The 23575-nt window shown below is 39.1% G+C and overlaps 1 protein-coding gene across 1 annotated transcript in view; it reads right to left on the bottom strand.

Annotated features, from left to right (window-relative positions):
• SPON1 (spondin 1) overlaps window positions 1-23575 on the bottom strand; it is a 282260-nt gene that overhangs the window by 198979 nt on the left and 59706 nt on the right. The gene's annotated exons all lie outside the window — the stretch shown is intronic.

The raw sequence follows: 23575 nt of genomic DNA, 5'->3' as shown, positions 1-23575 counted from the left end.
AATTATTCATTTAATCTTCAAATATAATTTAAGGAGGTCATTATAGCCATATTGTATTTATTTTATTTTTAAAATTCCTCTTCTTTTTAGGACAGCAGGTAACAAAAATTAAGTCACTTGAACTCCTTACTTTCATTGCTGGACAAAGAAAAGACAATCTTATATTACATTTTGTTTATCCTACTCCCTTTTCCCTTCTCTGTTTAGCTCCTGCTTCTAAATATTTAATATATGTCCGAGTGTGTGTGTATATATATGTGTGTTATATGTGTATATATAATATATATGTTATATATAATTTACTTGAAGTTAGATATATTTTTCTGTGTATAACTTAATGTTTCTTTCTCTTAACCTTATGATTTTAAGATACAGTTTTCTCCCTATAGTAGAAAAAGATTTCTTCTTATAGTATCTGAAGGTAGAGCATTCCTACAAAAACTTTCATAAGCCCAAATGGCATAAAATGAAGAAGCAATTACCATTAATTTACATGGAAAAAATTTTGAGTGTTCCAAGGCCCCCAAAATAACCTCCCTTAAGGTATCTTTTCTGATACCTTAAGACACACCAGGCAAATCAAGATAAAGCCTGGATGCTCAGACACACTTCAAAGCTATGGCAGCTTGATGCTGAGATACTGAGTGTAGTTACTGGGGAAGGAGCTGGGCAGGGCTACTCTCACTGCTTGGAGTGTGTGCTGCCTCTGTAACAGTTAAAGAACATGCAAAAGTGCATGTTATTAAAGTCCTCTTTGGATTTCTTTTGGTTAGTTAGAATAGGTACTAAAGTAGGTCTTTTGTAAAAGCAAAGAAGCCGAATGTCGGACTTTTGAAAAGTGGGGGATGCCTCTATGTCAACGTTACTCTATGTGAATGTAACTCATTGCTCCTGACTGCTAATATTCCAATGCATAGACCACGTTTTACTTATCCATTCTCCCAGCGAGGGGCACTTGGCCAACTGTCAGCTCTTTGCCTCCACAAATATGGCTCAAGTCCTCATGCTGCTCTCTTTGTGAATTCACATGAGAGGTTCTCAGCAATATCACAATGTAGGGGGATTGCTGGGTTGTTGGGGTGTAGGTATTTTAACCATGTTAATTACACCTACTACTGCCTGATTGTTCTGCAGAATGGCTACACCTACTTTTATTCTATTAGCTATGGACAAATGTTCCCATTTACCCATGTCTTTATCAGCATTTGTGATTACTGGCTTTGTTCACTGTTTCCAATCTGATGGATATAAAGTAGTATCTTGCTTTAATTTAACAAATTTGAGCACTCCTCATAGATTTCTCCTTCTGTGAATTGCTTATTCAGAATCTTTGCCAGTGGATATTTCCTCTTTTTCTTGCTTATTTGTAGGACTTTCTAGATATGAATCTCTCATCATTTACAAGTATCTTTCTGTCTCCCAGAGGTTCTTTTCCTCCTTGTAATTCTTCTCACAGAAATAACTTTCATCTAGTCAAATTCACCTATTTCTAGCACTTGTACTTTTGTGTTCTCTCCTAGAAAACTGTGATCACAAAGATATTCTCCAGTATTTTTTCCATCAACTTTATAATTTTACCTCTCACATTTAGGCCTTCAATCCATTTAGAGGTTTTTTTTTTTAGTATGATGGAGTAGGGATCCAGCTCCACACTGTGAGCTACTTAAAAAAATAAATACTTTTTTTGGAGCAGTTTTAGGTTCATAGTAAAATCAAGCAGAAAGAACAGAGAGTTTCCATATACTTCCTGTTCCCACATATGAACAACCTTCCCTATTATCTACATCCAGCATCAGAGTGGTACATTTGTTATATACTTGATGAACCTATATTGACCCATCATCACTATCCAAACTCCATAGTTTACATTACAGTTCACTTTTAGTATATATTCTATGGGTTTTGACAAATCTATACTGACCATTGTATCCACCATTGTAATATTGTAGTATCATATTGAATAGTTTCATTGCCTTAGACATCCTCTGCTCTGCCTATTCATTCCTTCCTATGCCCAGCCCCTGGCAATCATCAATCCTCTGTTACAACTGCTTTTTAGTTCCTAGAAGTTTTCTGTTGATTCTTTCAGATTTTCCTGCATAGGCAATCATGTCATCTGTGAACAAAGACAGTTTTATTGCTTCTTTCCCAATCTGCATACCTTTTATTTCTTTTTCTTCTCTTATTGCATTGTTTAGGATTTCTAGTATGATGTTGAGCAGGAGTGGTGAGAAGGAACATCCTTGCCTTGTTTTTTATCTTATCAACAAAGCTTCAAGTTTCTTACCAGTAAGTATGATGTTAGGTGTAGGGATTTGTTTTTTGTTTTTTGTTTTTTTAGCTGCTCTTTATCAAGTTGAAGACACTCCTCTCTATTCCTAGTTTGCTGAGGATTTTTATCAGACTAAATATTGTATTTTGTCAAATGCCTTTCTGCATTGATTGATGTGATCATGTGAGTTTTCTTTTTTAACCTATTGATGTTATGGGTGTCATTAATTGATTTTCAAATATTGAACCAGCTTTGCATACTTCAGATAAATCCCTCTTGATTATAATGTATATTCTTTTTATGCATTGTTGGATTTGATTTGCTAATATTTTGTTGAGGAATTTTGCATCTATGTTCATGAGAGTTATTGGTCTGCAGTTTTCTTTTGCAAATGTCTGTCTGGTTTCAGTGTTAGGTAATGCAGGCATCATAGAATGTTAGGAAGCTGGAAATCAATGTAATTTCTTCCTTAAATGTTTGGTAGAATTCACCAGTGAACCCATTCAGGTATGTTGTTGTTTTGGAAGGTTATTAATGATTAATTCAATTCTTTAATAGATATGGGCCTATTTTGGTTGCATATTTCTTCTTGGGTGAGTTTTGGCAGACTGTATCTTTCATCAAATTGGCCCATTTCATCTGTCATCAAATTTGTGGGCACAGAGTTGTTCATAATACTTTATTATTCCATTAGTGTCCCTGAGATCCATAGTAAAGTCCCTTCTTTTGTTTCTGAGTAATTTGTGTCTTTTTTTCCTTAGCATGGCTGGGGGCTTATCAATTTTATTGATTTTTCTGTTTTGTTGATTATATTAATTTCTTGTTTTCAATTTCATTGATCTCTTCTCTCATTTTTATTATTTCTTTTTTTCTGTTTACTTTGGATGTAATTTGCTTTTCTTTTTCTAGTTTCCTAAGGTAGAAGTTTGGATTGTTAATTTTAGATCTTTCTTCCTTTTTAATATATACATTCAATGCTATACATTTCCCTTAAGCACTGGTTTCACTGTATCCCACAAATAAGTTGTATTTTCATTTTCATTTAGTTCAAAATATTTTTAAATTTCTTTGAAATTTCTTCTTTGACCCTTGTGCTTATTAGAAATATGTTGTTTAATCTTCAAGTACTTGGGAATTTTTCCAGTTATTTCTCTGTTACTGACTTCTAGTTTAATTCTATTGTATTCTGAGAGCAGAAAGTATATGATTTCTATTCTTTTGTATTTTTTAAGGCATATTTTATGACCTAGAATGCAGTCTATCTTGGTGAATGTTCCATGTGAACTTGAGAAATATGTGTAATTTGTTTTTGGATGAAGTAGTCTATAGATGTTAATTATATCCAGTTGATTGATGGTGCTGTTGAGTTTAACTATGTTCTTACTGATTTTCTGCCTGTGGGATCTGTCCATTTCTGATAAGAGTGGCATTGAAGTCTCCAGCTATGATAGTGGACTCATCTATTTCTCCATGCAGTTCTATTAGTTTTCACTGCACATATTTTGACACTCTGTTGTTAGGCACATACATATTAAAGATTATTACATTTTCTTGGAGTATTGACTCTTTTGCCATTATGTAATGCCCCTCTTTATTCCTGATGACTTCTCTCACTCTTGCATGTGCTCTGTCTGAAATTAATATAGCTATTCCACCTTTATGATTAGTGGTACAGTGTATATCTTTCTGTCATTCTGCTTTTTTTATATCTTTATATTTGTCTTATAGACAACAAGTAAGGGTGTTTTCAATTCACTCTGGCATTCTGTCTTTTGACAGGTGTATTTAGATAATTGATATTTCATGTGATTATTGATATAGTTGGATTAATATTTACCATATTTGTTACTGTTTTCTATTTGTTGCCCTCATTCTTTGTTTTTGTATTCCACACTTCTGTCTTCTTTGGTTGTAACTGAGTATTTTATATTATTCCACTTTATCTCCTTAGCAGATCAAATATACTTCTTTTTTTAGTGGTTGTTCTGTAGTTTGCTGTATACATTTACAACTAATTCAAGTCTACTTTCAAATAATTCTATACTGTTTTACAGACAGTGCAAGTACCTTATAATAACAAAATATTCCTAATGCCTTCCTCCTGTCTCTTACATCATTGCTGTCATTCATTTCACTTATGCACATGCATACATATGCATACAGACGTAAGCACATATAATCTAATATGTTGTTGGTATCATTTCGAAATATTTTTCTTCTTCAATGCTCTTCCTTTCTTTACAAAGTTCTGAGTTTCTGACCTATATTATTTTTCTTCTCTCTAAAGAACTTTTAAAACATTTCCTGTAAGACAGGTCTACTTATAACAAATTCCCTTAGTTTTGGTTTGAGTAAGTGTTTCTCCTTCACTTTTGAAGAATGATTTAACAGGGTAAGAATTCTACGTTGGTGGGGTATTTTTTTCTCAGCACATTTAATACTTCACTCTACTCTCTTCTTGTTTACATGGTTTTGAGAAAATTGGATTAATTCTTATCTTTGTTCTTCTATGGGTAAGACTTTTTTTTAACTCTGGCTTCTTTCAGGGCTTTTTCTTTATCTTTGATTTTCTGTAGTTTAAAAATTATATGCTAGGGGATCATTTTTGGCTTTCATATGAGTTTGTTTTGGCATTTTTCTTTCTTGGTATTTTCTGAGCTTCCTGGATCTGAGGTTTGTTGTCTGATATTACTTCAGGGAAATTCTCAGTCACAATTGTTTCAAACATTTCTTCTGTTCTTTTTATCTTTCATTTTCCTGGTATTCCCATTATACATAAGCAATGCCTTCTGTAGTTGTCCTATAGTCCTTGGATATTCTGTTCTGTTTTCTTTAGTCTCTGTTGTCTTTGCTTTTCAGTTTTAGTTTGTTGATGTATCTTTAAGCTCAGAGATTCCTTAACTGTGTAAAGCTGCTAATAAGTTGATCAAACACATTCTTCGTTTGTTACAAGAGTTTTTCTCTCTAGCATTTCTAGTGTTTTGTTTTCCTTAGGATTTCAATCTCTGCTTATAGTGCCCATCTGTTCTTGCATGATGTCTACTTTATCCGTTAAAGCCCTTAGCATATTAATCATAGCTATTTTAAATTCCTAGTCTGTTAATTCCAACATCCCTGCCATATCTGGACCTGTTGCCTTTGCTAATTGTGTATTTTGCCTTTTGGAATGTCTTATAACTTTTTGAAAGGTGGACATGATGTTCTGGGTAAAAGGAACTAAGGCAAATAGGAATTTAGTAATGTAGTGTTAAGGTATAAGGGGGAGGGGAAGTGTTCTATAATCCTGTGATTAGGTCTCAGTTTTCTGGTGACTTTTACCCCTGAATTAGGAAATCACATGTGCTGCTCAGTCCCCCACCTCTGCTTAGGTGTGACTGGATGTCTGGAGTTGTATATTCCCCACCCCCAGGTAGACTAGGCTGTGATAAAACCCCAGCAGTTTAGGCTCTGATAAAATCATTTCTCCTCAGGGCAGGCCTTGTTAAGAACAGAGTGCTCTGGTGTATTTCAAAATGATTCCTTTTCAGATTCTGGGAAGATGCAGAATAGGAGGTTATTGTGATCACTTCTCACATACACACTGATGAAACAACTATATCTAATACAACTAACTCTGAAAATGATCTGAAGACTGGCAGAACAGACCATTTACAGTTAATAAAAAAGAGAAGACCACATTAAGAAGGGTGAAGGGGCAGAACTACAATGATTGGGATCTAAGCCCTTCTTCTATTCCAACCCATAAGTGTGGGATGAGAAATTGAGAGAGGAGATAAATGCCTGGAAACCTGGCACAGCAGGCCCTGGGGATCTACTCCAGGAAGACAAGTCCCCATAATATCAGGCTTTGAAAATAACAGGGCTTAATGCCAGGGAGAGCTGGAGGGCTAAGGGAGACCCCAGTCTCTGCCTGTGGAAGACCAGTGTGCTGTGTTCATTGGTTTGAGACCCCACACAGCAGCAATTTGAAAGGAGATTTATTAACTTCAGGAAATGTGCCAGAGGGGTGGGGTCTAAGGGTGTTCTCTCTTGGGGAGAAAGGGCTGGAAGTTGCCACTTTTCAGCCTACCTGGCCAGACACTTGCAGGAACCAGTACTGAAAGTCTCCATCTGCCCTGCTTGCTCTGCCCTGGTATTTCCCTCCAGACTTGCCCCACCCAATATGCCCAGCCCTGAATAATCACATCAACCATTGCTGGCAGCTAGGCTGAAGGCTGGCCCTGCCCATAGTGTACCAGCAAGGGAGCTGCCAAGTTTTAAGCTGTATCAGAGAGTCACACAAACCAAGACAAAGCAGCAGCACAATCTGCCTTTACTGGCAGCCAGGCTGATGACTGGCTCTGCTCACCAGCCCACCAATAGCAGTTGTGGCTCTGCCACAACAGGAGGGTGCACACAGCCCACACAGGGGACACTGCTGGAGCACCTGGCTCTGGTGAGCAAGAGGTTTTGTGCTTCTGGGCACCACAGGATGCCTACTACATAAAACTACTGCTTTCAAGACCAGGAGATGTAGCTGATCTAATACATAAAAACAAATTCAGAGAACAAGACAAAGTGAGAAGGCAGAGGAAAATGTTCCAAATAAAAGAACAAGACAAAACAGAAAAAGTGATAAACAAAACAGACATGATCAATCTACCTGATAAGGAATCTAAAGTAATAGTCATACAGATACTTACTAGACTGGAAGAAGAACAGACATACTCAGGGAGGACTTCAACAGAGATGGAAAGTACAAAAAGAACCAGTCAGTGCTGAAGAATACAATAACTGAAACTAAAAATACAAAGAGGGAATTAATAGCAGATTAGAAGATGCAGAACGGTTCAGTGATCTGAAAGATTTGAGCAACAGAAAGAAAAAACAATCTTAAACAATGAGAAGATGCTAAGGGATCTCTGTGACAACCTCAAAGGGAACAACATTCACACCATAAGGGTTCCAGGAGGAGAAAAGAGAGAGAAAGGGACAGAAAACCTATTTGAAGAAGTAATAGCTGAAAACTTCCCCAGTCTGGGGCAAGAAACAGACATCCAAGTCCTGGAATCAGAGAGTCCCTAACAAGATGAACCGAAGGAAGTCCATGCCAGGACACATAGTAATTAAAATGGCAAGGATAAAAGATACAGAACCTTAGAGAGAGGGGCGGAAGATGGCGGCGTGAGTAGAGCAGCGGAAATCTCCTCCCAAAACCACATATATCTATGAAAATATAACAAAGACAACACTTCCTAGAATAAAGACCAGAGGACACAGGACAATATCCAGACCACATCCGCACCTGAGAGAACCCAGTGCCTCGCGAAGGGTGTAAGATACAAGCCCCGGCCCGGCGGGAGCCGAGCGCCCATTTCCCCAACTCAAGGCGGGAGAAGAATAGGCAGAGCGGGAGGGAGACGGAGCACAGGACTGCTGAACACCCAGCCCCAGCCATCCGGGCCAGAGTGCAGGGCCCTGGATACTAGGAAAACAGGGCAGCAAGAACAGTGAGCGGGCACTGGAGGCGGGGCGCCGGAGGACATAAGAAAAGCAAGCGACGAATTTTTTTTTTTTTTTTTTTGCTGTTTTGTTTTGGCGAGCGCTTTTTGGAAGTCTTAAAGGGATAGGGCCCCCAAGATTAGGGAAACAGGGCAGCAAGAACAGTGAGTGGGCACCGGTGGCCTGGCGCCAGAGGACACCAGAAAAGCGAGCGACCATTTTTTTTTTTTTTTTTGTGGTCGTTGTTTTGTTTTGGCGGGTGCTTTTTGGAAGTCTTAAAGGGGCAGGGTGGGACACTTAATCAAGAGGTAGGGAATCCGGGGATCTCTGGGCACCCTAACCCCTGGGCTGCAGGGAGCAGGGAGGCCCCTTACGGAGATAAATAGCCTCCCAGCAGCTCCTGCTCCAACGCCACTCCACCACTTTGGAGCAGAGGCCTGAACCAGGCCACGCCCACAGCAACAGCGGAGATAAACTCCATAGCAGCCCGGCAGGAAGCAGAAACCCTGTCTGCGCTCAGCTGCCCAGCAAAAGCCACTAGAGGTCGCTGTTCTCCCAGGAGAGGAGGGCCACAAACCAACAAGAAGGGAAGTTCTTCCAGCCGTCACTCATCCCAGCTCTGCAGACTATTCCTATCACCATGAAAAGGCAAAGCTACAGGCAGACAAAGATCACAGAGACAACACCAGAGAAGGAAACAGACCTAACCAGTCTTCCTGAAAAAGAATTCAAAATAAGAATCATAAACATGCTGAAGAGATGCAGGGAAATACGCAAGAGAAATGGGATGAACTCCGGAGGGAGATCACAGATGCCAGAAAGGAGATTGCAGAAATGAAACAAACTCTGGAAGGGTTTATAAGCAGAATGGATAGGATGCAAGAGGCCATTGATGGAATTGAAATCAGAGAACAGGAACGCATAGAAGCTGACATAGAGAGAGATAAAAGGATCTCCAGGAATGAAACAATATTAAGAGAACTGTGTGACCAATCCAAAAGGAACAATATCCGTATTATAGGGGTTCCAGAAGAAGAAGAGAGAGGAAAAGAGATGGAAAGTATCTTAGAAGAAATAATTGCTGAAAACTTTCCCAAACTGGGGGAGGAAATAATTGAACAGACCAAGGAAATACACAGAACCCCCAACAGAAAGGATCCAAGGAGGACAACACCAAGACACATAATAATTAAAATGGCAAAGATCAAGGACAAAGAAAGAGTTTTAAAGGCATCTAGAGAGAAAAAGGTCACCTATAAAGGAAAACCCATCAGGCTAACATCAGACTTCTCGACAGAAACCCTACAGGCCAGAAGAGAATGGCATGATATATTTAATACAATGAAACAGAAGGGCCTTGAAACAAGGATACTGTATCCAGCACGACTATCATTCAAATATGACGGTGGGATTAAACAATTACCAGACAAACAAAAGCTGAGGGAATTTGCTTCCCACAAACCACCTCTACAGGACATCTTACAGGGACTGCTCTAGATGGGAGCACTCCTAGAAAGAGCACAGCACAAAACACCCAACATATGAAGAATCGAGGAGGAGGAACAAGAAGGGAGAGAAGAAAAGAATCTCCAGACAGTGTATATAACAGCTCAATAAGCGAGCTAAGTTAGGCAGTAAGATACTAAAGAGGCTAACCTTGAACCTTTGGTAACCACGAATTTAAAGCCTGCAATGGCAATAAGTACATATCTTTCAATAGTCACCCTAAATGTTAATGGGCTGAATGCACCAATCAAAAGACACAGAGTAATAGAATGGATAAAAAAGCAAGACCCATGTATATGCTGCTTACAAGAAACTCACCTCAAACCCAAAGACATGTACAGACTAAAAGTCAAGGGAAGGAAAAACATATTTCAAGCAAACAACAGCGAGAAGAAAGCAGGGGTTGCAGTACTAATATCAGACAAAATAGACTTCAAAACAAAGAAAGTAACAAGAGATAAAGAAGGACACTGCATAATGATAAAGGGCGCAGTCCAACAAGAGGATATAACCATTCTAAATATATATGCACCCAACACAGGAGCACCAGCATATGTGAAACAAATACTAACAGAACTAAAGGGGGAAATAGACTGCAATGCATTCATTCTAGGAGACTTCAACACACCACTCACCGCAAAGGATAGATCCACTGGGCAGAAAATAAGTAAGGACACGGAAGCACTGAACAACACAGTAGAGCAGATGGACCTAATAGACATCTATAGAACTCTACATCCAAAAGCAACAGGATATACATTCTTCTCAAGTGCACATGGAACATTCTCCAGAATAGACCACATACTAGGCCACAAAAAGAGCCTCAGAAAATTCCAAAAGATTGAAATCCTACCAACCAACTTTTCAGACCACAAAGGCATAAAACTAGAAATAAACTGTACAAAGAAAGCAAAGAGGGACACAAACACATGGAGGCTTAACAACACGCTCCTAAATAATCAATGGATCAATGACCAAATCAAAATGGAGATCCAGCAATATATGGAAACAAATGACAACAACAACACTAAGCCCCAACTTCTGCGGGACGCAGCAAAAGCAGTCTTAAGAGGAAAGTATATAGTAATCCAAGCATATTTAAAAAAGGAAGAACAATCCCAAATGAATGGTCTAATGTCACAATTATCGAAATTGGAAAAAGAGGAACAAATGAGGCCTGAGGTCAGCAGAAGGAGGGCATAATAAAGATCAGAGAAGAAATAAATAAAATTGAGAAGAATAAAACAATAGCAAAAGTCAATGAAACCAAGAGCTGGTTCTTCGAGAAAATAAACAAAATAGATAAGCCTCTAGCCAGACTTATTAAGAGGAAAAGAGAGTCAACACAAATCAACAGTATCAGAAACGACAAAGGAAAAATCATGACGGACCCCACGGAAATGCAAAGAATTATTAGAGAATACTATGAAAACCTATATGCTAACAAGCCGGGAAAACTAGGAGAAATGGACAACTTCCTAGAAAAATACAACCTTGCAAGACTGACCCAGAAAGAAACAGAAAATCTAAACAGACCAATTACCAGCAACGAAATTGAAGCAGTAATCAAAAAACTACCAAAGAACAAAACCCCCGGGACAGATGGATTTACCTCAGAATTTTATCAGACATACAGGGAAGACATAATACCCATTCTCCTTAAAGTTTTCCAAAAAATAGAGGAGGAGGGGATACTCCCAAACTCATTCTATGAAGCTAACATCACCCTAATACCAAAACCAGGCAAAGACCCACCAAAAAAGAAAACTACAGACCAATATCCCTGATGAACGTAGATGCAAAAATACTCAACAAAATATTAGCAAACCGAATTCACAAATACATCAAAAGGATCATACACCATGACAAAGTGGGATTCGTCCCAGGGATGCAAGGATGGTACAACATTCGAAAGTCCATCAACATCATCCACCACATCAACAAAAAGAAAGACAAAAACCACATGATCATCTCCATAGATGCTGAAAAAGCATTTGACAAAGTTCAACATCCATTCATGTTAAAAACTCTCAGCAAAATGGGAATAGAGGGCAAGTACCTCAACATAATAAAGGCCATCTATGATAAACCGACAGCCAACATTATATTGAACAGCGAGAAGCTGAATGCATTTCCTCTGAGATCGGGAACTAGATAGGGATGCCCACTCTCTCCACTGTTATTTAACATAGTACTGGAGGTCCTAGCCACGGCAATCAGACAAAACAAAAAAATACAAGGAATCCAGATTGGTAAAGAAGAAGTTAAACTGTCACTATTTGCAGATGACATGATACTGTACATAAAAAACCCTAAAGACTCCACCCCAAAACTAATAGAACTGATATCGGAATACAGCAAAGTTGCAGGATACAAAATCAATACACAGAAATCTGTGGCTTTCCTATAGACTAACAATGAACCAACAGAAAGAGAAATCAGGAAAACAACTCCATTCACAATTGCATCAAAAAAAATAAAATACCTAGGAATAAACCTAACCAAGGAAGTGAAAGACTTATACTCTGAAAACTACAAGTCACTCTTAAGTGAAATTAAAGGGGAAACTAACAGATGGAAACTTATCCCATGCTCGTGGCTAGGAAGAATTAATATCGTCAAAATGGCCATCCTGCCCAAAGCAATATACAGATTTGATGCAATCCCTATGAAACTACCAGCAACATTCTTCAATGAACTGGAACAAATCATTCAAAAATTCATATGGAAACACCAAAGACCCCGAATAGCCAAAGCAATCCTGAGAAAGAAGAATAAAGTAGGGGGGATCTCACTCCCCAAGTTCAACCTCTAGTATAAAGCCATACTAATCAAGACAATTTTGTACTGGCACAAGAGCAGAGTCACAGACCAATGGAACAGACTAGAGAATCCAGACATTAACCCAGACATATATTTGATAAAGGAGCCATGGACATACAATGGCAAAATGACAGTCTCTTCAACAGATGGTGCTGGCAAAACTGGACAGCTGCATGTAGGAGAATGAAACTGGACCATTGTCTAACCCCATATACAAAAGTAAACTCAAAATGGATCAAAGACATGAATGTAAGTCATGAAACCAATAAACTCTTGGAAGAAAACATAGGCAAAAACCTCTTAGACATAAACATGAGTGACCTCTTCTTGAACATATCTCCCCAGGCAAGGAAAACAACAGCAAAAATGAACAAGTGGGACTATATTAAGCTGAAAAGCTTCTGTACAGCAAAAGACACCATCAATAGAACAAAAAGGAACCCTACAGTATGGGAGAATATATTTGAAAATGACACATTCGATAAAGGCTTGACGTCCAGAATATAAAAAGAGCTCACACGTCTCAACAAACAAAAAACAAATAACCCAATTAAAAAATGGGCAGAGGAACTGAACAGACAGTTCTCCAAAAAAGAAATACAGATGGCCAACAGACGCATGAAAAGATGCTTCACATCGCTAATTATCAGAGAAATGCAAATTAAAACTACAATGAGGTATCACCTCACACCAGTAAGGATGGCTGCCATCCAAAAGACAAACAACAACAAATGTTGGCGAGGCTGTGGAGAAAGGGGAACCCTCCTACACTGCTGGTGGGAATGTAAGTTAGTTCAACCACTGTGGAAAGCAGTATGGAGGTACATCAGAATGCTCAAAACAGACATACCATTTGACCTAGGAATTGCACTCCTAGGAATTTGCCCTAAGAATGCAGCAATCGAGTATGAGAAAGACCAATGCACCCCTATGTTTATCACAGCACTATTTACAATAGCCAAGAATTGGAAGCAACCTAAATGTCCATTGATAGATGAATAGATAAAGAAGATGTGGTACATATACACAATGGAATACTACTCAGTCATAAGGAAAGGGCAAATCCTACCATTTGCAGCAACATGGATGGAGCTGGAGGGTATTATGCTCAGTGAAACAAGCCAAGCGGAGAAAGAGAAATACCAAATGATTTCACTTATCTGTGGAATCTAAGAACAAAGGAAAAACTGAAGGAACAAAACAGCAGCAGAATCACAGAACTCAAGAATGGACTAACAGGTACCAAAGGGAAAGGGACTGGGGAGGAAGGGTGGGTAGGGAGAGATAAGGGGGGGAGAAGTAGGGGGGTATTAAGATTAGCATGCATGGGGGGGTAGGAGAAAAGTGAGGGCTGTACAACACAGAGAAGACAAGTAGTGATTCTACAACATTTTGCTACACTGATGGACAGTGACTGTAAAGGGGTTTATAGGGGGGACCTGGTATAGGGGAGAGCCTAGTAAACCTAATATTCATCATGTAAGTGTAGATTAGTGATACCAAAAAAAAAAAAAAGGGCAGTTCCTGTGTTTTAACCTCCAATGAGTTCTGCACGAGAGTATAAAGGGCATATAAAAGTGTTAGCAAAGGGTATGTTTGTGTTTATACAGAGGATCAAAGCCTAATTGGGCTACCCTGAAAATGAACTAAGATACGATATGAAAAAGAACTTCCAACATCAGCACTCTCTGGAAGACTCATGCCAGAAGATGATCATCAAAAAACCCCAACAACGATCCATGCACTGCTACAGCTGTAGATGCACTCATCCCACCAGTTCCTGGACTTGCCATGGGAATGAGGAAGGAGATATCTAAGCTGGCCTGTGCATACAGTAAAACAAAAAATTTGACTGGATCTATACTGTTGGAACTCAACCAAGAATTAGGAGAAGTGCAAATTGTAGCGCTCCAAAATCTTACAACTACATACTATTTACTGTTAAAAGAACATAAGGGATGTGAACATTCCCCAGGAATGGGTTGTTTTAATTTGTGTGATTTCTCTCAGACTGTTCAAGTTCAGTTGGACAATATCCACCATATCATAGATAAGTTTTTCACAAATGCCTAAGGTGCCTAACTGGTTTTCTTGGTTTCACTGGAGATGGCTGGTAATTACAGATATGCTTTGGTTATGTAACTATACTCCTATTATGTTAATGTGTGTGTGCAATTTAAGTAGTAGCTTAAAACCTATACATGCTGAAGTTACTCTACAAGAAGATATGTCAAAGAAATAATCAATCTTCCCATGTTTTCTTCTGCCTGCTACTTTTATAGCTTTTCTTCCTCCTTCCTAATTACAACCCTTAAATAGAATTCTTGCCTCATATCAAATTTACCGAGTATCATAATTCTTCCAAGTGGTAAAGACACCTCAAGACAAATGCTGGGCATAGAAGCCACAGGGCATAAACATGCAAAGAAGTAAAAAGTTAACCATTTCAAACAATAAGGCTTCTGTCTCACTTACCAATTTTACATTTCCCTGTATGGCCCCGGAAGATGACTGGTTAGCCAGAGACGGGTAAGATTCCTCAAGGGAGGAACAACCTAAGACAGGCACAGTCGCAGGGGGGTCATCAGGTGAGAAAATGGGGAGCAGCAGAGGTGAGGCTTAGAACCTCCCCCCTCATGTTCTGAGAGAAATCTTCTGCATACGTGGATGTTTTATTGCCCTTGTCTAGCTTGGATTAACACATAGTCTACAGGCACACACCTGATCATCTACATTTGCTCTCTTACAACACTAAACTATGTTTTCTACCTTTATCTTGTATCTACCTACCACTTCAGCATTTTATTAAAAATAATAATAATAAAGAGAGAAATGTGGTTCCCACATATAAATCAAGTGTAATAATCAAATGTGTATTCATATTTGAACTATCTGTTTATAGTTTATAATGCATGAGCAAAACCGAAGGTTTCTGTGATGGCTGCCCTTGTAGTGTTCACCATGTAAGAACTTATTCACTATGTAAGAATTTGTTCTCCATGTAAGAAGTTATTTTTTATGCCTCAGAAGATTGGAGACTGACGAAAATTAGGCTTGGGGTGGATTAATGATTGTGCATTGAGCATTGACTCCCGTATACAGAACTTTATTGTTGTTACCAACCATTTGATCAATAAATATGAGAGATGCCCTCACAAAAAAAAAAAAAAAAAAGTACACACTTCCAATGGTAAAATAATAAGCAACCGGGATGTAATGAATATAGTAAAGATATTGTAACAGCTTGGTATGGTGGTAGCTGGTACCTAGAATTGTCATGTATATAAATGTTGAATCACTATGTTGTACACCTGAAACTAATGTAATGTAATACTGTGTGTCAACTACCCTTCAATAAAAAATAATTATCTAAAAAGAAAAAAAAAAAAGATAGAGAACCTTAAAAGCAGTAAGGGAAAGACATATATTTACTTGCAAGGGAAACATCATAAGGCTATCAGCATATTTTTCAGCAAACTTTACAGCAAGGAGTGACATGATATATTCAAAGTGCTGCAAGGGAAAAAAAAAAACACCTACAACCAAGACTACTCTACCCAACAAGGTTATCATTCAGAATTGAAGGTGAGATAAAGAACTTTCCAGGTAAACAAATATTAAAGAATTAATCACCACTAAACTGGCCTTACAAGATATGTTAAAGGGACTTCTTTAAATTGAATTCCTTTTTCACTAGTGAAAACAAACCTACAGTAAAATAGTAGACCAATCACTCACAAAGCAAATATGAAATTCAAAAGACAAAAGTAATAAAATCAATTATACACAAAAATCAGTCAAGGGAAACACAAAATAAAAAGATATAAATTATGACATTGTATACATAAAACATGGTGAGGGAAATAATTTTTAAAAAGTAGTGCTTTTAGAATGTGTTCAAACTTAAGTGACCGTCAACCTAATATAGACTGCTATATATAAGTGTGTGTACATATATGTGTATATATATATATATATGATGCTATATATGAAGCTCATGGTAACCACAAACCAAAAACCTATAATAGAGGACAAAAAAAGAAAGAGAAAGGAATCCAGGCATAACATTAAAGAGAGGCATCAAATCACAAGTGAAAAGAGCAAGAGAAAAAGGAACAGGGAAGAACTATACGAACAAGCAGAAAACAATTAAGAAAATGGCAGTAAGTACATTCCTATTAATAATTACTTTAAATGTAAATGGACTAAATGTTCCAATCAAAAGACATAGGGTAGCTGAATGGATTAAAAAAAGACCCATCTATATGTCAAGTGCATATGGAATGTTTTCCAAAATAGATCATGTTAGGTCACAAAACAGGTCTTCATAAATTTAATAAGACTGAAATCATATCAAGCACTTTTTCCAACTACAACAGTATGAAGCTAGAAATCAATCATAAGAGAAAAAAACCTGAAAAAAGTAAACATATGGAGGCCAAATATATGCTACTAAAAAAAAAATCAGTGGCAATGAACAAAGCAAAGAGGAATAAAAAATATATGGAGTCAAATGAAGACAGAAATGTTCCAAAGCTGTGGAATGCAGCAAAAATATTTCTAAGGGGGAAGTTTATAGCAATACAGGCCTACCTCAAGAAACAAGAACAATCTCAATCAATCTAACTTTACAATTAAAGGAACTAGAAGAAGAACAAATAAAGCCCAAAGTTGGTAGAAGGAAGGACACAATAAGGATAAGAGCAGATATAAATGAAACAGAGACTAAGAAAACAATAGAAAAAAATCAATGCAACCAAGAAATGGTTCTTTAAAAAGATAAAATTCACAAACCTTTAACCAGACTCATCAAGAAAAAAAGAAAGGACACAATAAACAAAATAAGAAATAAAAGAGAAGTTACAAACAACACCCCAGAAATTCAAAGGATTAGAAGAGAATTCTATGAAAAATTATATGCCAATAAATTAGATGACTTAGAAGAAATGGATAAATTCTTAGAAACATGTACCCAGGAAGAAACAGAAAATCTGAACAGACCAATTACTGGTAATTAAATTGAATTGGTAATCAAAAACTCCCAACAAACAAAAGTCCAAGTATTCACTACGTCCCTGACTTCACCAAGCATTTGGATTCTACCAAACATTTAAGGCGATCTAGTACCTATCCTCATTAAATTACTCCAAAAAATTGAAGAGAAGGGAATACTTCCAAACTCATTCTATGAGGCCGTCATTACCCTAATACCTAAGTCACTGATTTGAGAAGATATATGCACTCCTCTGTTTGTTGCAACATCATTTACAATAGCCAAAATATAGGAAGCAACCCAAGTGTCCATCAATGGATGGATGGATAAAGAAGTGGTACATATATATACTGGAATATTACTCAGCCATAAAAAGAATGAAATATTGCCATTTGCAACATGTGTGGGCCCAGTGGGTATTATGCTAAGTGATATAAACCAGGCAGAGAAAGCAAATACCATATGATTTCACTTATATAGAGAGTCTAAAAGTGACAAAATAAATGAACAAAAAGAAATAGACACAGAGAAGAGAGTGTTGGTTACCATAGAGGAGGGAAGGATGGAAGGGTCACTGAAATAGGTGAAAAGGATAAAGAGGCACAAAATTCCAATTATAGTATAAATTAGTCAGGGGGGTGAAAGAACAGCATAGGGAACACACTGACTAGTATTGTAGTATCTTTGTATGTTGAGAGATGGTAACTACACTTACTGTGGTGAGCATTTACTATAGTAGGTAACTGCACAATCACTATTTTGTACACCTGAAACCAATATAGTACTGCATATGAACGGTACTTCAATAAGATTAAATTAAATTATAAAAAAATAAATCAATAAAAGAGTCCTTTCTTCCTCATCCTGCCAGAAGCACAAGGGTTTTTTTCCCTCAGATATTTACTATGAGAACCTGGTAGAGCTCCAGTAGGGAAAACTCACAGTTATCCACACTGAGCATCAGGCAATCTATCACTTATAGTTTAAGTTTCCCTATGCTGACACATGGAGGTCTCTGCTGTAGTATGTTGTGATTCCCTGTATTCCCCTGTATCAGTTTCCAAATTTGGGGACACTGGTTTGCTGCATGACCTCACTTGTCTGATGGATCTAAGAAGAACTGCTGATTTTTAGTTTGCTCAGCTTTTTACTTCCTGTTAGGATGGAGTGGCGACTTCCAAACTCCTTACTTGTGGGATGGGACGCTGGAAGACCATACAATCAGCTACTTATAATGCTATTTAATCCATCTTTCCCCTACCCTTTTGTGATGCCACCTCTCATCTACATCATAGAATAATGTAATGCATTATCCAAGCAAGGCTGAAAAGGCTATAAGTAACTGTTCTGGGATAAGAGGCAAAACTGAGATTTTCCTAGGAAATTGGGGCATATGTCCAACCTAATCATACACTAAGTTCCCAAACACTCCTGTTGAGAAGCAAGAATAAACTTTTTTATTATCACTACACAGGATGCTTGTTCATTGTAGGAAAATCAGAAAACAGAGAAGGGAAAATTATGATGCAAGCATTACTCGTAATTCTACTACCCCCAAGATAGTTATTACTCTTTTGATGGTCATCTTTTCAAATTACTTACATACACGTGCATATATACAATTCTAAAAAATAGGAGTATACTGTCTTGTAACTTACTTTTTCACTCAACAGCATATCATGGACAATTTTATTTTCTACTCAATATGCATCTACATAAAATTTTCTATGATGCATAACAGCCCATAATACGGAGAGTCCACATTTTACCTAACAAACCTCAGAATGTCAAAATATTTGGTTGTTTACCATTTTGGGCTAGTAAAGATCATCCTTTGTGGCTAAGTTTCACATTTTTAATTTTTCTGGGAGTGAAATTAATGTAGGTTATTACTGCTGGATCTGTCCAGGAAGAGATTTTGAACCACTTCAGTAAAATCCAAGAGAGAATCCAAAGAAAATATCCCAGTCATTAAATCACCTCTTTCTAGTTTCCCATGTGGGTTTTCTCAGTCTGAAAGTCATGGAAGGAAAGACAGCTGCTTTGTCTTTTATGAACAAGCTTTCAATCCAGATTTTAAAAGAATTAAATAAAGATTTTGCTTTTGTTGCTTTAAAAAGTTCATTATAGGAAAGTTTACAAAGAAAAGGGGAAAATGTCCTGCATTGTTTCAATAGTTTTGGCTTGTTTTCTTCTAGACTTTTCTCTATACTTTGAAATTTGTACGTACTTGTGTCCATATTGTGTATATAATGTTATGTCTTGTTTTTTCCATTTACCCTAGGAGCCTCTACATTTTTCCAGGTTTTTCTAAATGCATCAGAAATATCTTTTGACTGTCTGCACAGGCTGCATTATCCAGTGTTGCCTTTGACAATGGCCCCTCTTCTAAGCTTTAAAGATATAGGCCCAAACCTTGTCCTGTTTCTCTACAAAATTCTTCACCTTCTAACCCCTGTGTCCCCCTGCCAAAGTTACTAGGTCCCTTTCTGTACTAGCATCTCTTCTAACAGATTGTTATTTTCATGTTATTCATCTTTTTCACCCTTTCTGCCATAATTTCTCTTTCCCAGGGTGTGCTGTCCACCTCCCAGACCTGGGAAATATGTGAAAACCTGGGGGAGGAGCAGCATAGAGGTGGCATGAGCATCATAGGTGGCCCCTCGGTCACCTTGCCCTGGGCACATGGCCTCCAATCCACTGAGGTCAAATCCCAAAGACTAATGGATTCAGTTCCCCACTCCATGCTCTACAGGTCATCTCACCTTTGAGAGCAAACATAGGTCAGGCTCGGGGACAGGGCTGAACCATGCACATGGGCACACTGAGCAGGCTGATAACCTGGCCTCCCTTCAAAATGATATTCTCTGAATATTAGCCCAACATTCCTCTGGAGAGGCTCAACACCTCATGTGCAGAAGAAGGCAGGGAGGACGGCTGGCTCAGCACTATCTCCCTCTTTATCACCCTGAGCAGTTCAGGTCCTGGCCCTGAACCTGCACACCTCACCCAGCAACTAAGAGACCTGGAAGGCAGCCTGGACACCACCTCTTGTCACTTAAGTGCTCCTGGGGTTTGCCCCCCCTCCCCAAGAGGCAATAGGGAAGGGCCTAGGAGAGCCTTGTAGCCTATTTATTGGTGGTATGACTCTGGCATTAACCTTTCTGGAAGGACTCTTTGTATCCGTAAAATGGGGGATAATAATAGTACTGACCTCAATGGGCTGGAAAGGTACAGATGAGTCAATATATGTAAAACAGAAAAAGATCCTAGCACAAAATTATCACTATATATATTATAATCATGGTGTGTTATTTATAATAATAAGTATCATTATTATCATCATTCTCATGTTGTGCTTGCTCTCAATCATCCTGGTAAAGGCCATTTTCTCCATGTTGTTACATTGCCAGCAATATTTTAGTGCTTCGTACAGACTGGTACCCTGGCACCAGCCCAACTGGTCTGCACCTGAATCCAGCTTGGCTTGGCAGTGGACAGGTTCCATTGGAATTTGGGGGAACTGGTAACTTACCAGAGGTGGGTCATCCTCAAAAGGAAAAGAGACAGCCTCTTTCAAAGAACCAGTAAGAGAGGGAAGAATTCTTTCAATATACCTCCTGGGGTCCTGAGAGGCAGCATGGAACAGCAGAAAGATGATGATGTGTAGGCTTTGGAACCACTGACCTGAGTCTCATTTCTGTCTTAGTCACTGACTGACCTTGAAAAAATCCACCTCTCTGTGCCTCAGTGTCCTTATCTGTACAATGGCCGTGTTGTGCTGGTGGAAGCAGCAGCTCTGGGTCCAGGGACTAGCAAGGCGTCTGGACCAGGGAGGTGCCCCATGGCTGTGATTTCCTTTGTGTTCTTAAAGTGATCATCAGAAAATGGGCCCTGACAGCACCCTCAGTGCCCAGAGCCTAGTAGGTAGACGCACATGTGTGAACAATTGGAAATCCAGGGCATCCCAGAATGTTTATTGAGTCCATTACTGTATGTTCTTGCTAACACTTCATATCCACTATTTCACATAATAATTCCAATAATACTGTGAAGTAGGAATGATTCCCATTTTACAGATTGAGAAACAGGGAGTAGGAAGTGGGCAGCCTGGGCTCACATCCCTCAGGACCCTGAAGCTGGTGCTTGTAACCGCTGGACCTAACTCACTGTCTCTTCATCTTCCACTTGGGAAGCTGGTATCAGTTTTGACTTCATGCTAGAAAAATCATTCAGATAAATAGGTTTAAACAGGAAGAACCATATAATTGGGGAACATTATAGTAGGTAGTCTAATGACTAGAAAATAAATCAGCCTTTTAAGTTTTATATTGCAGTATAGTTGAAATGCTTAATAATTATTGCCAGAGAATGGTATAATGCAGTACTAAAAATGAGTAATTGAAAAGCCCATCAAGGCAGATGAAGCATCTTCTCACTGAATTGCTCTTGAATACTTTCCCTACTTATTTCATTCAGATTTATGATCAGTTTAGCAAAATGGACGTCTCTTTATCCTGCTCCGCCTGTAGTTATTCAGGAAGCCTTTCTATATTGTGCTAACACCTCTGGGATGGACAAACGAATGCCTCTTGTACACTAATGGGACCTTCAATGGTTTGACTTCATTTAGCAAAGGACAAAGTTAGGAGCAAAAACTCAGTTTGCTGAGGACCCTCCATGTGCCAGTCATTATGCTGGAGTTTATATGTATTAACTATATTGGCTCATGAAAAGTCTGTAACCGTCCTTGGAGGGGATTCTGTTTCCCATCGCACCGAAGAAACGGAGGCTCAGAGAAATGGTGTCACTTAATCAGATTCATCAGGCTCATAGTGAACTCACACTAGGCAGTCTTTCCACTATATTACCAGCCTCCAGAAAGACCCTGTGTGCCCAGAGAAAGCTCAGATATTTGGAAAGAGGATTCTAGTAAGGTCAGATGCAGAAAAAAACTGATCCCAACCAGATTTTATTTGCAGCTCTGGCTCTTTAAACATCTGAGCTGATCTTCCACCCCCACCCTTTTGCCTCATTCCATCCTTCTTACACTGTCAGCACCTCCAGACAGAGAGGCATCCAGCCCTGGCTCCACAAGGGGTGCAGTTTCCCATGGCTGCAGCCTTCCCACCCTGCCCAGATCATCCCAGGCTGTGGGCTTTATCAGAGACACAAGCTTATCAGCTTGCCTCTCCTGAGAGCCTGCGGAGTGGGAGTTCTTGGCAAATTCAGTTCACTGGCAAGTGTGGACAGATGGCTGCCTAGATGAGCCAGCAACCTTTGTTTCTGGTCTCACCCATATGTCAAAGTGGCCTAGAATGATGAAAAGTGGGGGAGGGGAGAGGAAGGAAAAGGATGGGGCTACCTTAAGGAAGGACAGGAAAACTGCTTAATCTTTTTTACACTGCATTTGGAAGATAATAGATGAGGAGGACTCTCCAACTCTCCCCCACCCTAGCAGAGGACCATGACATTTCCAGCTGAAAACAGATTCTTCTCCCCAATGCTCCAGTCTCCTTCCCCAGAATGCGTGGTTGTGCTCTGCTTAAGTCAGCAGACATCAGCAAGGGTCAAAACTCTGCTCCCCTCTTGTCCACCCCCTCGCCTTGAGAATGAGCAAGGTTCTGCTGAGGGTTATTTCAGAAGAGGCACAAACAGGTCGTTAAATGTCTTCCTTCTCCAGGACTTAAAACCATGTCAGGTTTCCCTCTGGTTTTAGTGTGAAAGCAGCCGACATTGGACACACACTTTCTGTATCTTACTGAATATGGCACATGTTTGTGAACTTTTCCACACCCTGGGAAAATGCCAAACTTTGATTTAGCTGTATTTTAAACACTAAGAATCTCTTACAAAAGGAGATTTGGGGGACTTATGGTAACTCTTGGTGGCTGTTTGTCAAACATGTCCAATGTGTTTACCAGCTGGTGGGTACTGACCACTTGCATAACAAGTCAAGAATCTAAGGAGAGTGCCTTTGGCTTTATGTGCTTGAAAGTGGAGGGTTGGCGGGAATATACTGACGAAATCATGCAGGAAAGAGTGCGTGGGGCTCTGCTTTGAAGTGAGGCAGGTGAGCTGGACCCTGTGGGGAGGGAGCCAAGGACCTGGCTCATGCCTTGCTGAGGGGCAGGAGATGTGAGTGGTTCACCAGCGGATGGGCGACGGAAAGAAGCTCTTCTAGGTAATAATTAGAAGCTAGAGGGTCAACTCTTGTCCTATCACCACAGTGTATTGTAGGAGAAAGAATATTAATGAGAAGGGAGTGGAGCTGGGAAGAACAATGAGAGAGAGAGAGCAACAAAGAAACAGCAGATTGAGTGCTCATCACTGGCCATGGACTGTGCTGTGTGTCTATTTGTTATCCCTCCAACCTTCACAGTGATTCTCCGAGGGCCTCCAGCCTTCGCTCTTCTTCTTACCAGGTTGGTTTCTACTTGTGGTCTCACTTTACCCATCCCTTCCTCCGGGAAGCCTTCCAGAAAGTGCAGAGCCTGGGC

This window comes from Manis pentadactyla, chromosome 9, assembly GCF_030020395.1.
Source record: "Manis pentadactyla isolate mManPen7 chromosome 9, mManPen7.hap1, whole genome shotgun sequence".
NCBI lineage: Eukaryota > Metazoa > Chordata > Mammalia > Pholidota > Manidae > Manis > Manis pentadactyla.
Note: the sequence above shows the minus strand (reverse complement) of the source record. Positions and strands in the feature narration are given on the sequence as shown.